Genomic DNA, 14,431 nt, shown 5'->3' on the forward strand with positions numbered 1-14,431 from the left:
GTGTTGACTCCAGAACCTCACGCCATTGGGTCAAATATGGGCATAGAAACCGGAGCGGCACAGTGGTCAGTACTGCTGCCTCACAGCGCCAGGGACCCGGTTCAATTCCCAGCTTGGGTAACTGTCTGTGCGGTGTCTGCACATTCTGCCCGTGTCTGTGTGGGTTTCCACCGGGCCCTCTGGTTTCCTCCCATAGTCAGAAAGATGTGCAGGTTATGTGCACTGGCCGTGCTAAATTTTCCCTCAGTGTACCCGAACAGGCACCGGAGTGTGGCAACTAGGGGATTTTCATAGTAACTTCATTGCAGTGTTAATGTAAGCCTACTTGTGACTAATAAATAAACTTTAACTTTAACCTAACATCCTCCCTCAGTACTTCTCCATCTTGAACACCACTTGGTAGAAGCCCAGAGGGTGACATGGGCACTGAATTCATTCTGGGTGGGGAACTTCAATGACTTCAATGTAGGTTTAAAGTGCGAGAGTCAAAGTTTAAAGGAGATGCACGAGGCAATTCTTTTTACACAGAGAGTGGTGGGTGCCTAGAACTCGCTGCCGGGGGAGGTAGTGGAAGCAGATACAATAGTGACTTTTAAGGGGAGTCTTAACAAATACATGGATAGGGTGAGAATAGAGGGATATGGTCCTCAGGAGGGTAAGGGGTTTTAGTTCAGAGAGGCAGCATGGTCGGTGTAGGCTTGGAGGGCCGAAGGGCCTGTTCATGTGCTGTAATTTTGTTTGTTCTTTGTCCATCACCAATAGGGGCTCGATAGGAAGATTCCTAACTGAGCTGCCTGGGCACATCTGCAAGAGTGGCATTGTGGCATGAAGGAAATCATCCTCCCCAGTGAGGGCTTGGGTATGAGCGGCCACCACACTGTCCTTGTGGAGGCAAAGCTGTGTCTTCATGCAGAGGGCACCCTCCAGCACGTGCATGGTACTAGCTGTGCCAAGTGAGAGCGGTTAAGAACCCGATCTAGCAGCTCAAAACTGAGCACCCATGAGATAGTGAGGGTCATCAGCAGCACAGTATTCCACCACAGTCTGAAACCTCAAGAGCCAGCGTAACCCTCGTTTCACCATTACCATCGTACCAGAGGAGTAAAGCTGGTTCAGTGGGGAGTGCAAGGCCGCCTGCTGGGAACAGCACCAGGTATTCGTAACAAACCTGGTGAAGCTACAGCACAGGGCTACGTATGTGCTAAACAATGGAAAGGGTATGTAAGAGACAGAGCTAAGCAATCCCAGAACCAGCAAATCAGATCAAAGCTCTGCAATCCTGCCACATCTAGTCATGAATGGTGGTCAACAACTGAACAGTTAACAATAAAGATGGCCCCACAATATCCCCGACCTCAATGATAGGGGAGTCCAGCACACCAACACAAAAGCCAAATTGCAAACATCTTCACCCAGAAGTAACCAGGAGATAGTCATCGACTTCAGGAAGCACAGTGCAGGTCATGCCCCTGTCTACATCAACAGGGATGAAGTAGAAATGGTCGAGAGCTTCAAGTTTTTAGGTGTCCAGGTCACCAACCTCCTGTCCTTGTCCCCCTCCATGCCGACACTATGGTTAAGAAAGCCCACCAACGCCCCTACTTTCTCAGAAGACTAAGGAAATTTGGCATGTCAACTATGACTATCGCCAATTTTTACAGATGCACCATAGAAAGATTTCTTTCTGGCTGTATCATAGCTTGGTATGGCTCCTGCTTTGCCCAAGATCGCAGGAAACTACAAAGGGTTGTGAATGAAGCCCAGTTCATCATGCAAATCAGCCTCCCATGTACTGACACAGTCTATACTTCCTGCTGCCTTGGAAAAGCAGCCAGCATAATTAAGGACCCTGGACATACTTTCTTCCACCTTCTTCTGTAGGGAAAAAGATACAAAAATCTGAGGTCACGCACCAACCGACTCAAGAACAGCATCTTCCCTGCTGCTGTCAGATTTTTGAATGGATCTACCTCGCATTAAGTTGATCTTTCTCTACACCTTAGCTATGACTGTAACATCACAATCTGCACTCTCTCATTTCCTTCTCTATGCACGGTATGCTTTGTCTGTACAGCGCGCAAGAAACAATACTTTTCACTGTATACTAATACATGTGACAATAATAAATCAAATCAAATCAAATCAAATCAGATGATCTATCTCAGTCAGCTCCAGAAACACAGGTACCAATCTTCACATAATTTGATTCATTCCATGTGACAAATGGTTGAAGGTATTGAGTAAAGGTTGGGGGTTAAACATGAACATGAAAAGGTGAACCACGGAGATGAGGTGAAAGTGATCGCCCTTGACATCAAGGAAGCATCTGATCGAGTGTGGCATCAAACAGCAAAATTGAAGTACGTGAGAGGAAAAGTGTTCTGTGGCTGGAATCATACTGACACAAAGGACAAAGATTGTTGTTATTGAGGGTCAACCATCTCAGCCCCAAGGGACCACACAAGAGTTCCTTGGCTTAGTGTCCTCGGCCTAACCATCTTCAGCTGCTTCATCAATGACCTTCCCTCCATCATGAGGACAGACATGGGGATGTTTGATGACGAGTACACAATGTTCAGCGCGATTCCTCAGATAATAAAACAGTGCCTACCTCCACGCAGCAAGAGCTGGACAAATTTCAGGCTTGCGAGTGACAAGTGAGAAATAAAATTCATGTCACACAAGCGCCGGGCATTGCTGAATCCCAACAGAGGCCTGACTATTAAACGATGTTATCAAACAAACAGATCAACCCGTCAGTCAACTGATTACAATTTGAGGGGTTGTGTGTGTGAAATAGTTGCTGCGTTTGAGTCCAAGTCACTCCATGCAAAAAGCAATTCATTGTGCGTGAAGTGTTCTTAAATTTCTCTGTGTGAATTGCTAATGAGCTTTGTAGGTGCTCATTTTCCCATCATCAATGTACCGGGGCAATAATAAAAGCTACATCCCACCTCGTATTTTCATTTTGATCAGTGGACAATGATATGCTGGATGTGATAGTCACCTAGAAACATAGAATCCTACAGTGCAGAAGGAGGCCATTTGGCCCATTGAGACTGCACCCACAACAATCCCACCCAGATCCTATCCTCCTAACCCCACTATTTACCTTTCTACTCCACTTGACACTAAGGGGCAATTTAGCATGGCCAATCCACCTAACTCTGGAAAATATTTGACTGTGCATTTCGAATACTATAAAAAGTATACAACCGCATGGGCTGATGCAGCTATTATTACAGCTACGTTTCAATCACATGGAAATAACTTACAACCCCTCTCTGTTACATTCCGCATTTTGGGTGACCTCTTTATATCTCCTCCTTATAGAATCACTGCAGTGCAGGAGGCCATTCGGCCCACTGAATCTGCACTGACCAAAATCCCACCAGGCCCTATCCCCATAACCCCATACATTTACCCTAGCTAGCCCCCACTGACACGAAGTGGCAATTTAGCATGGCCAATCCATCTAATCGGCACATCCTTGGACTGTGGGAGGAAACTGGAGTACCCGGAGGGAACACACACACAGACAGGTGCAGACTCCGCACAGACAGTGACCCAAATCGGGAGTCGAACTCTGGGTCCCTGGTGCTGTGAGGCAGCAATGCTAACCACTGCGCCAACAAGCCGCCCTCCATTACTTTACCTATCTCAACCTGAGCGAGTTAACCCTACACAATGACACTGCTTCTTTGGCACGTTCTGCTGTTGCTGTCCTATAGCAGCAGCAGATTTTGCCCTTTGGTCACCAATTCCGAAATAAGTGGCAGGAAAAGTCACAACCTCATTGTCCCCCACCCCATACCCACCTTGCACAATGGCACGGTTAATGGTTTTTGAAATAAGAATTCGACTAAAGCTAGGGGGCACAGCCTCAAGATAAAGGGGGGGGGGGGCGGTTTAGAACGGAGTTGAGGAGGAACTTCTTCACTCAAAGGGTGGTGAATCTCTGGAATTCTCTGCCCGTTGAAGTGGTGGAGGCTGCCTCGCTAAATATTTTTAAGACGCGGGTTGATGGGTTTTTGATAAGTGAGGGGATTAAGGGTTATGGGGAGAGGGCGGGAATGCGGAACTGAGCCACGACGGATCAGCCATGATCTTATTGAATGGCGGGGCAGGCTCGAAGGGCCAGATGGCCTACTCCTGCTCCTATTTCTTATGTTCTTATGTTCTATGAGTTACCAGGATGCTGCCTGGGATGGGAGTTATGAAGAGAGGTTGAGTGGTTTTGGGTTGTTTTCGGTGGAGCAGTGGAGACTGAGGGGCGATCTGATCGAGGTGTACAAGATTGTGAGGGGCACGGACAGAGTGGATAAGGAGCAGCTGTTCCCCTTGGTTGAAGGGACAGTCATAAGGGGTCATGGGTCCAAGGTGTGGGGCAGGAGGTTTAGGGGGAGGATGTGAGGGAAAATCTTGTTACCCAGAGGGCAGTGATGGTCTGGAATGTGCTGCCTGGGAGGGTGGCGGGTTACATCACAACCTGTAAAAAAAACCTGGCACCTGGCACTTCATAACATTCAGGGATATGTGTCAAGTACTATAAAAGGGATTTGGTGGGAGGTCAGGTGTTTTTCGTGTGGTGGTGCAGGCCCAATGGGCTGAGTGGCCTCTCCTACACTATATGCTCCTATGATTCTACAGGCAATTTATCTCAGATGGAAGTTTCTGTTTTCAGTCACTGACACAGTTACTTTCGATACTCCAACTGGGTGTGGTGTTGGGGAAAGTGTTGAAAAGGCAAGAGACTCATCATCAGTGTTGCTCAGTCAGGAGGAGTACAAAAGTTGTCTCAGAACTGATCAACGTCTGGAAGCGTAGTGGAGAACTGTCTACATCAATGGTGATGAAGTGGAGATGCTTCAAGTTTCTAGATCACCAACAACCTGCCCTGGTCCCTTCATGCCGATGTTACAGTTAAGTTAACCCACCAACGTCTCTACTTTCTCAGAAGGTGAAGGAAATTCAACATGTCAGCTACAACTCTCATCAACTTTTACAGATGCATCACAGAAAGCATTCTTTCTGAATGTATCACAGCTTGGTATGGCTCCTGCTCTGACCAAGAACACAAGAAACTACAAAGCGTTGTGAACATAGCCCAGTGCATCATGCAAACCAGAATCCCATCTATTGACTTTACCTACACATCCTACTGCCTCGGAAGAGCAGCCAGCATAATCAAAGACCCCACACATCCTGGACATTCTCTCTTCCACCTCCTTCCATCAGGAAAAAGATACAAAAGTCTGAGATCTTGTACCAACCGACTCAAGAACAGCTTCTTCCCTGCTGCCGTCAGACTATCATATATTAAGCTGATCTTTCTCTCCATCCTATCTGTGACTGTGACACTACATTCTGCACCCTCTCCTTTCCTTCTCCCCTATGTACTCTATGAATGGTGTGCTTTGTCTGTACGGCGCACAAGAAACAATATTTTTCAGTGTATGGGACAATAAGGAATCAAATCAAATCCACGCCTGCACAGTTCGATCTGCCGTATGGGTTAAAGGTATCTCATAGAAAGTATGAAATATTACACCGGCTTCCACTTACGCTGCCATCAACTCCTTCCACTTTCCGAATTCATTCACTCCCTATGGATTTTTTTACCAGTGAACCTTTGTATAATAAACGGCTGTAGCTTGTCACTTTGGCCAAGCTCTTGGTCATCAGTTCAAACATTGCCTTACAAGTCTCACCTTTTACATTTTGTTCTACAATGACTCTTTTAAAGCAGCCTGCAATGTTCCATTATATCAAAGGCATTATTTTGATGCACATTGTTGTTATAGGAACCAAATGTGACGAGCAAACATCATTGTCTTTGAAAATCTCTGCACGCCTGTGCAGCCTTTTTTTTAATAGGTTGCTCATCTTAAAATATTTATCTATCTGCTCTGAGGAAAGAGCATCATTACACCCGAGGGAAATTTTCTGACTGCTAGGTCCTGCTTATTGTGATTTTCCGATTCCCTTCTCCCCTCTAGAACTGGCAAAATAAAAGCAGTCAACGTGATTGGTTTCCAGTTTAGAAAGCAGTCATAGAATCCCTATAGTGCAGAAGGAGGCCATTTGGCCCATTGAGTCTACACCGACTACAACACCACCCAGGCCCTATCCCCCTAACCCCACCTATTTACTCTACTCGTCCCCTGATACTAAGGGGCAATTTAGCATGGCCAAGCCACCTAACCTGCACATCTTTAGACTGTGGGAGGAAACCGGAGCACCTGGAGGAAACCCACGCAGACATGGGGAGAATGTGCAAACTCCGCACAGACAGTGGCCAGACGTGAACCCGGGTCCCTGGAGGCTGTGAGGCAACAGTGCTAACCACTGTGCCACAGTGTCGCCCCAATATTAAGTATAATCTGGCCCGACATTGTTCAAAGCACAATTCCCCATTCCTTTAAAAATCTTGAGTTTTTTTAAAAAGTAGCTTGAGTTTCTTTTTAAAAGTTTATTTATTAGTTACAAGTAAGGTTTACATTAACACTACAATGAAGTTACTGTGAAGTCCCCTGAGGCTTTGTGTTCCCTATTTACAGCTCTGGAAGTTAGATCATTTAAGCCCTTTTGGAATAACTCTTCATTTCGACATACAGGAAAAATTAAAAGGGATACTTAGTCCAATCTCAGATCCTCCCAATTCAATCCTGTCTGAACTCATCTACAGACACGACCCTTTTGACAACTGTGATGCTTATCTTGCTTCTGAGCTGACCCTTGGTATTCTATATTCACCACTGTGTTCTTTATTCCTCTCAACTTGCCTCAGCCAGCCCGACAGATCATTATTAAGCCATAGAATCAGTGGCATTCTATCAATCGGTCATTCCATTTCAAAAATATTTTGGTGCTGTGACATTATTTCTACTGACGGGTTTAAGTGTCACCTATGGAAAGTTAATTTTCAGAAATATGTCAGGTGGGCATTTCAAACACGCATTAAAGACCAAATTAATGACCTTTCCTGAAATTGCTAATTTGCTAATTGTTCCCTTAAATGGGCCACCCAGTCTCAGAAGTCCTGACTGCTATGTAGGCCACGTGAAATAATGATCTCCTAACCTATTACTGCCAAAGGAAGGCAACTAAATACAATTAGTGCGTACACTGCAGCAGTCTTCAGAGTATACGTGAACGCAGAGGCATCGAAGAGTAGATTTGTTGCCTATTTTAAGAGCTGGCATACCCGGGGCTGAGATTGGGGCAGCACTGGCTAAACTGATATGGGGAAAACTGTGAAAAACTATGAAAGAGACCATAAATATGCGGGGTTACAGGGATAGGGCCTGGGTGGTACTGTAGTTGGTGCAGATGTGACCGAGGGAAGGATGAAAAGAATTTGTGAGACACAGTACATTTCCACAGATAAAAATATCACATTTAAACAGCACTTATTTAGATATATGTCCCACAATGTAACTAGAACTTGGCCTAAGGTTTCTGAGGTAAAATGCTGAGGTATTGACGAATGTAGTTCATGTATCTTAGCCACAATTGGCAAGTATATTGGAGGATGGAGATTGTAACCAGGAACCTTTGAAATAATTGTTTAAAATGATCAGATACAGCAAAACTTCCTGTTATGAAATTAGAATATAAATGGACCATTCGTTCACATCTGTGTCTTGCACTTTAGCTTGAAGCATAAAAGCAGGAGTTTATACAGCTCGCGAGTGGGGAAATAGAATACAATCCCTACAGCACAGAATGTGGCCATTCAGCCCATCGAGTTTGTACCCACCACAATCCCACACAGGCCCTATTCTCGTGACCCTCATTTACCCTAGCTAGTCCCCTGGCACTGGGGTTAACTTAGCATGGCCAATCAACCTGAGTCACACACTTTTGGGCTGCGGGAGGAAACCCACACAGAGAAAGTGCAGACTCCACACTGATGGTGACCCAAGCTGGGAATCAAACCCAGGTCCCTGGCGCTGTGAGGCAGCAGTGCTAATCACTGTGCCACCATGCCGCCCAGATGCTAACAGTCAGCAATCTTTCAAAGTGATGTTTTACACTGATGAAGGGATATTTGTAGACTATGCAATTTTAAAACCTCGAAACCTGACATGTTTTACACAGTGAGCGTAACAATTGTAATCACCACTGGAATTAAAATATCTGTGACTCCAGTGAAGTATCGCCCAAAAAGGATGTATGTTACATTGATAATTTTTTTGAGTTTGGGGATCGGTGGGGATATTGGAAGTGTAACTTGAATCCCAGGGAAGTGTTTAAGTCAAGCCTGCCATAACTTCTCCCCACACAAGTTTGGACTCTAAATGATCTCGGCTGGAGACCTAGGGGTGAAATCTGCCCATTCCACAATATGCTAATTTATTAGTGTCACAAGTAGGCTTACATTAACACTGCAATGAAGTCACTGTGAAAATCCTCCAGTCGCCACACTGCTCGGATACACTGAGGGAGAATTTAGCATGGCCAACGCACCTAACCAGCACGTCTTTCGGACCGTGGGAGAAAATCAGAGCACCCGGAGGAAACCCACACAGACATGGGGAGAACGTGCAGACTCCACACAGACAGTGACCCAAGCCGGGAATCGAACCCGGGTGCTGTGAGGCAGCAGTGCCACTATGCCAGCCCCAAATAATGCTTCACACAACACTCCTTACATGAGAGAAAGTCGCAGATAAAAATATTAGTGCGCCACTTAAAATCCTTCACTTTGGGATCCCTCAGAATAAATTTGACCAGGTGCAAAATCTTTTGCCCTTAAAGAAATTCAAGTATTTTAAACACAAATCGTACCTTCTCCAAAATAGATGGGTGGAGTTAAAAGATTTATCTCTGCCTTTAAAAGCAGAGTGATTGGAATGGGAGGTAAGTTATAGCCACAGGAGTCATTGTAAGATCAATTATAGAAACTGGAATATGGAGACGGGAAAGGAGATGCTTTCTAGCCTCAAAATGTGACAGAAAACACGGGAGGATGATGTCGCAATGTTTTGCAACACAGATTTAAAATAACTAAGCAAACGCACAGGATCCAATGCGGGCTAGAATGGAACCATGCCCAGAGATTCCAGTGTAAACATTGTATACCATTATTCCGTTGCACAGAATTCTGCTGTTTTATATTGTCTTCGCACAGAATACCTGGAGACACTTGACACACTCACAGGCTAGTGACAAAACTGCCAAGAAAGTCTCAGTCCCTGTTAGGCTGGACTTCTGCACAGCCACCTCACTTGCAAACTGAGTGTGAATTGTAAAGAACAGCAGAAGCGTTCAAGTCATTCTCACACGGGCAGTAAAAGAAAATGAATACTGTCTATTCCAGCCACCTCCCCCCCCCACCACCCCCACCTCTCGCTGCGATCCTCAGAACTAACCAAAGAAGTCTTCTGGGGCGTATCCAGATTTTTGGGGAGGGGGCGAGTTCTGGTCCTACACACACACACACATCCCCAAAACAAAAACTCCGCAGTATTATGTAATAGGAAAGAATTAAGTTCCGTTTTGATGCAGGCTCCAAATTAAATGATCGAGGGGTGGGAATTAGGGATTAATCGCGAGTGCCGAGGAGGAATAGAAGAGCAGTTTTTTTAAAAAAAGAGAAAAAATGTTACAGTGAGACCCAGGGAGGGCGAAGAGTAATGTTGCTTCCAAAATTCAAGAGTCACCCCTCAACTCACCTCTCCCCCACACCCCCCCCCCCCCACACACACACTTTCTCCTACCCCAATACACACACGGGTACAACACAGAAAACTGACCCAATAAAAACATTTTTATTATACCCTCCGACTGTGATATCCATTGAAATGTTGTCACCGACAGTATCAGGCAGATGGGGGTGCTGTATAATCAAGTTTCATACATACATATATATACAGCAAATTTAAACCTCAACACAGCTCTGGATAAAAACTGACTTGGCACAGTGGAACTTCATGTTATTTCCACCCCCCCCCCACCCCAAAATCTGCTTTCAAGAATATCTTACACAAAAAATATAAGCAGTGCCCTCCAATCCCGTTTTATGTATGAATCCACACAGCCCCTCAAAACAATTCAATCTTTTTTTATTATTAGATTCAGCTGTTTGTTTTTTTTCTCTTCTGGGGGAAATAATTACAATCCAATTTCTAACGCACCTTTCCAAACAAATCCCTGTCTCCATTCCCGCACATTTTTGCTTCAAATAATAATCAGGATAAAAGTACAAAAATGTTTGATAATCTAAGGGGTCACACCACACACACACACACATAGAGGAAGAAAGCTAAACCGAACTGGGGCAGTTGGCATCTGCTGGGGGCTTGGACAGCAGTCGGTTGTCCCGTTAGATTCAGAAACTGCCCCCCCACTCTTAAATCAAACACACACACACAAATGAATTCTATTGAAACAATTCAATTTGGGATTTGGTTTAGAGATCTAACGTGTGGGTTAAGTCAGCCAGCACCTCCACCGCACAGATTTGACAGACTGGGAGATTTACAATACTTACTTTCACCTCGTTTGGAGTGTAAATCCTGCGGCTCCTGTCCGGTCAAGATAAAAGACAACGTGTCCCAGGCTCGTCTTACTTATAATAAAAGATCAAAGGGATTGCAGCCCCCTCTTTTGCTGGGCGAGTTGGGTTTTGCCGAGCAGTGACAGTCTCCAAATGAAGCGCTTCCACATGGACATCAGTCTGTTCAGGGAGCCACATGTGCCGCTCTGCGATCCGCTACTGGGTGTGTGTCAATCAGATTCCCGCTGAGATTCAGGGGCTGGGCGAATAGGGGAGCCAGGGGCAAGTGCTGCTACTCAGAGAGATACCAGGAACAAGTCAGAGTGATGGAGAGCCGGGCAAAGCTACACACTGACTGAGGCAGACTCAACAGCACAGAAACTGGGGGTGGATTCACACTCCCAGCACTGGGGGAGGAATCAACACACTCCCAGCACTGGGGGGGAGGATTCACACTCCCAGCACTGGGGGGGATTCACACTCCCAACACTGGGGGAGGGATTCACACTCCCAGCACTGGGGGGGATTCACACTCCCAACACTGGGGGGAGGATTCACACTCCCAGCACTGGGGGGGGAGGATTCACACTCCCAACACTGGGGGGGGGATTCACACTCCCAGCACTGGGGGAGGAATCAACACACTCCCAACACTGGGGGGGAGGATTCACACTCCCAGCACTGGGGGGGGGGGATTCACACTCCCAGCACTGGGGGGGGGGGATTCACACTCCCAGCAGTGGGGGGGGGGATTCACACTCCCAGCAGTGGGGGGGATTCACACTCCCAGCACTGGGGGGGGGGGGATTCACACTCCCAGCACTGGGGGGGGGATTCACACTCCCAGCAGTGGGGGGGGATTCACACTCCCAACACTGGGGGGGGGGGGGATTTACACTCCCAACACTGGGGGGGATTCACACTCCCAGCACTGGGGGGGGGATTCACACTCCCAACACTGGGGGGGGGGGGATTTACACTCCCAACACTGGGGGGGATTCACACTCCCAGCACTGGGGGGGGGATTCACACTCCCAGCAGTGGGGGGGATTCACACTCCCAGCAGTGGGGGGGATTCACACTCCCAGCACTGGGGGGGGATTTACACTCCCAACACTGGGGGGGGGATTCACACTCCCAGCAGTGGGGGGGATTCACACTCCCAGCACTGGGGGGGGATTCACACTCCCAACACTGGGGGGGGGGGGATTTACACTCCCAACACTGGGGGGGGGGATTCACACTCCCAGCACTGGGGGGGGGATTCACACTCCCAGCACTGGGGGGGGGGATTTACACTCCCAACACTGGGGGGGATTCACACTCCCAGCACTGGGGGGGGGATTCACACTCCCAACACTGGGGGGGGATTTACACTCCCAACACTGGGGGGGGGATTCACACTCCCAGCACTGGGGGGGGGATTCACACTCCCAGCACTGGGGGGGGGGATTCACACTCCCAGCAGTGGGGGGGATTCACACTCCCAGCACTGGGGGGGGATTCACACTCCCAACACTGGGGGGGGGGGGGATTTACACTCCCAACACTGGGGGGGGGATTCACACTCCCAGCACTGGGGGGGGGATTCACACTCCCAGCACTGGGGGGGGGGATTCACACTCCCAGCACTGGGGGGGGGATTCACACTCCCAGCACTGGGGGGGGGGATTCACACTCCTAACACTGGGGGGGGGGGGATTCACACTCCCAACACTGGGGGGGGGGGGAGGATTCACACTCCCAGCACTGGGGGGGGGGGGAGGATTCACACTCCCAGCACTGGGGGGGGGGATTCACACTCCCAGCACTGGGGGGGGGGGATTCACACTCCCAACACTGGGGGGGATTCACACTCCCAGCACTGGGGGGGGGGGATTCACACTCCCAACACTGGGGGGGGGGGAGGATTCACACTCCCAGCACTGGGGGGGGGGATTCACACTCCCAGCACTGGGGGGGGGGATTCACACTCCCAGCACTGGGGGGGGGGGGATTCACACTCCCAGCACTGGGGGGGGGGGATTCACACTCCCAGCACTGGGGGGGGGGGATTCACACTCCCAACACTGGGGGGGGGGGGGGGATTCACACTCCCAGCACTGGGGGGGGGGGATTCACACTCCCAGCACTGGGGGGGGGGGATTCACACTCCCAGCACTGGGGGGGGGATTCACACTCCCAGCACTGGGGGGGGGGATTCACACTCCCAACACTGGGGGGGGGGATTTACACTCCCAGCACTGGGGGGGGGGATTCACACTCCCAACACTGGGGGGGGGGATTCACACTCCCAGCACTGGGGGGGGGGATTCACACTCCCAACACTGGGGGGGGGGATTTACACTCCCAACACTGGGGGGGGGATTCACACTCCCAGCACTGGGGGGGGGATTCACACTCCCAGCACTGGGGGGGGGATTTACACTCCCAACACTGGGGGGGGGGATTTACACTCCCAACACTGGGGGGGGGGATTCACACTCCCAACACTGGGGGGGGGGATTCACACTCCCAACACTGGGGGGGGGGATTTACACTCCCAACACTGGGGGGGGGATTCACACTCCCAACACTGGGGGGGGGATTCACACTCCCAACACTGGGGGGGGGATTTACACTCCCAACACTGGGGGGGGGATTCACACTCCCAACACTGGGGGGGGGGATTCACACTCCCAACACTGGGGGGGGGATTTACACTCCCAACACTGGGGGGGGGGATTCACACTCCCAGCACTGGGGGGGGGGGAATCACACTCCCAGCACTGGGGGGGGGGGGATTCACACTCCCAACACTGGGGGGGGGGGGATTCACACTCCCAACACTGGGGGGGGGGATTCACACTCCCAACACTGGGGGGGGGGGGATTCACACTCCCAACACTGGGGGGGGGGATTCACACTCCCAGCACTGGGGGGGGGGGATTCACACTCCCAGCACTGGGGGGGGGGGAATCACACTCCCAGCACTGGGGGGGGGGGATTCACACTCCCAGCACTGGGGGGGGGGGGATTCACACTCCCAGCACTGGGGGGGGGGATTCACACTCCCAACACTGGGGGGGGAGATTCACACTCCCAACACTGGGGGGGGCGGATTTACACTCCCAGCACTGGGGGGGGGATTCACACTCCCAGCACTGGGGGGGGGGGGATTTACACTCCCAACACTGGGGGGGGGTGGATTCACACTCCCAACACTGGGGGGGGGGATTCACACTCCCAGCACTGGGGGGGGGGGGGATTTACACTCCCAACACTGGGGGGGGGGGATTCACACTCCCAACACTGGGGGGGGGATTCACACTCCCAACACTGGGGGGGGGGTGGATTCACACTCCCAACACTGGGGGGGGATTCACACTCCCAACACTGGGGGGGGGATTCACACTCCCAACACTGGGGGGGGGGGTGGATTCACACTCCCAACACTGGGGGGGGGGGATTCACACTCCCAACACTGGGGGGGGGGGATTCACACTCCCAACACTGGGGGGGGGGGATTCACACTCCCAACACTGGGGGGGGTGGATTCACACTCCCAGCACTGGGGGGAGGAATCACACTCCCAGCACTGGGGGGGGATTCACACTCCCAGCACTGGGGGGGGGAATCACACTCCCAGCACTGGGGGGGGGGATTCACACTCCCAACACTGGGGGGGGGAATCACACTCCCAGCACTGGGGGGGGATTCACACTCCCAGCACTGGGGGGGGATTCACACTCCCAACACTGGGGGGGGGAATCACACTCCCAGCACTGGGGGGGGGAATCACACTCCCAGCACTGGGGGGGGATTCACACTCCCAGCACTGGGGGGGGGAATCACACTCCCAGCACTGGGGGGGATTCACACTCCCAGCACTGGGGGGGGGAATCACACTCCCAGCACTGGGGGGGGATTCACACTCCCAACACTGGG

At 50.2% G+C, this 14,431-nt stretch overlaps 1 protein-coding gene across 2 annotated transcripts in view; it reads right to left on the reverse strand.

Annotated features, from left to right (window-relative positions):
* Positions 1-10,896, reverse strand: part of LOC145341334 (caM kinase-like vesicle-associated protein) — a 163,541-nt gene extending 152,645 nt beyond the window's left edge. For both annotated transcript variants that reach the window (XM_080186251.1, XM_080186249.1), the window contains exon 1: positions 10,499-10,896. The gene's annotated coding sequence lies outside the window, so the exon portion shown is untranslated. The remainder of the gene's footprint in view (positions 1-10,498) is intronic.
* Positions 10,897-14,431: the final 3,535 nt, after the last annotated feature.

This window comes from Carcharhinus amblyrhynchos, chromosome 3 (assembly GCF_965287045.1).
Source record: "Carcharhinus amblyrhynchos chromosome 3, sCarAmb.v2.hapA, whole genome shotgun sequence".
NCBI classification, from domain to species: Eukaryota; Metazoa; Chordata; class Chondrichthyes; order Carcharhiniformes; family Carcharhinidae; genus Carcharhinus; species Carcharhinus amblyrhynchos.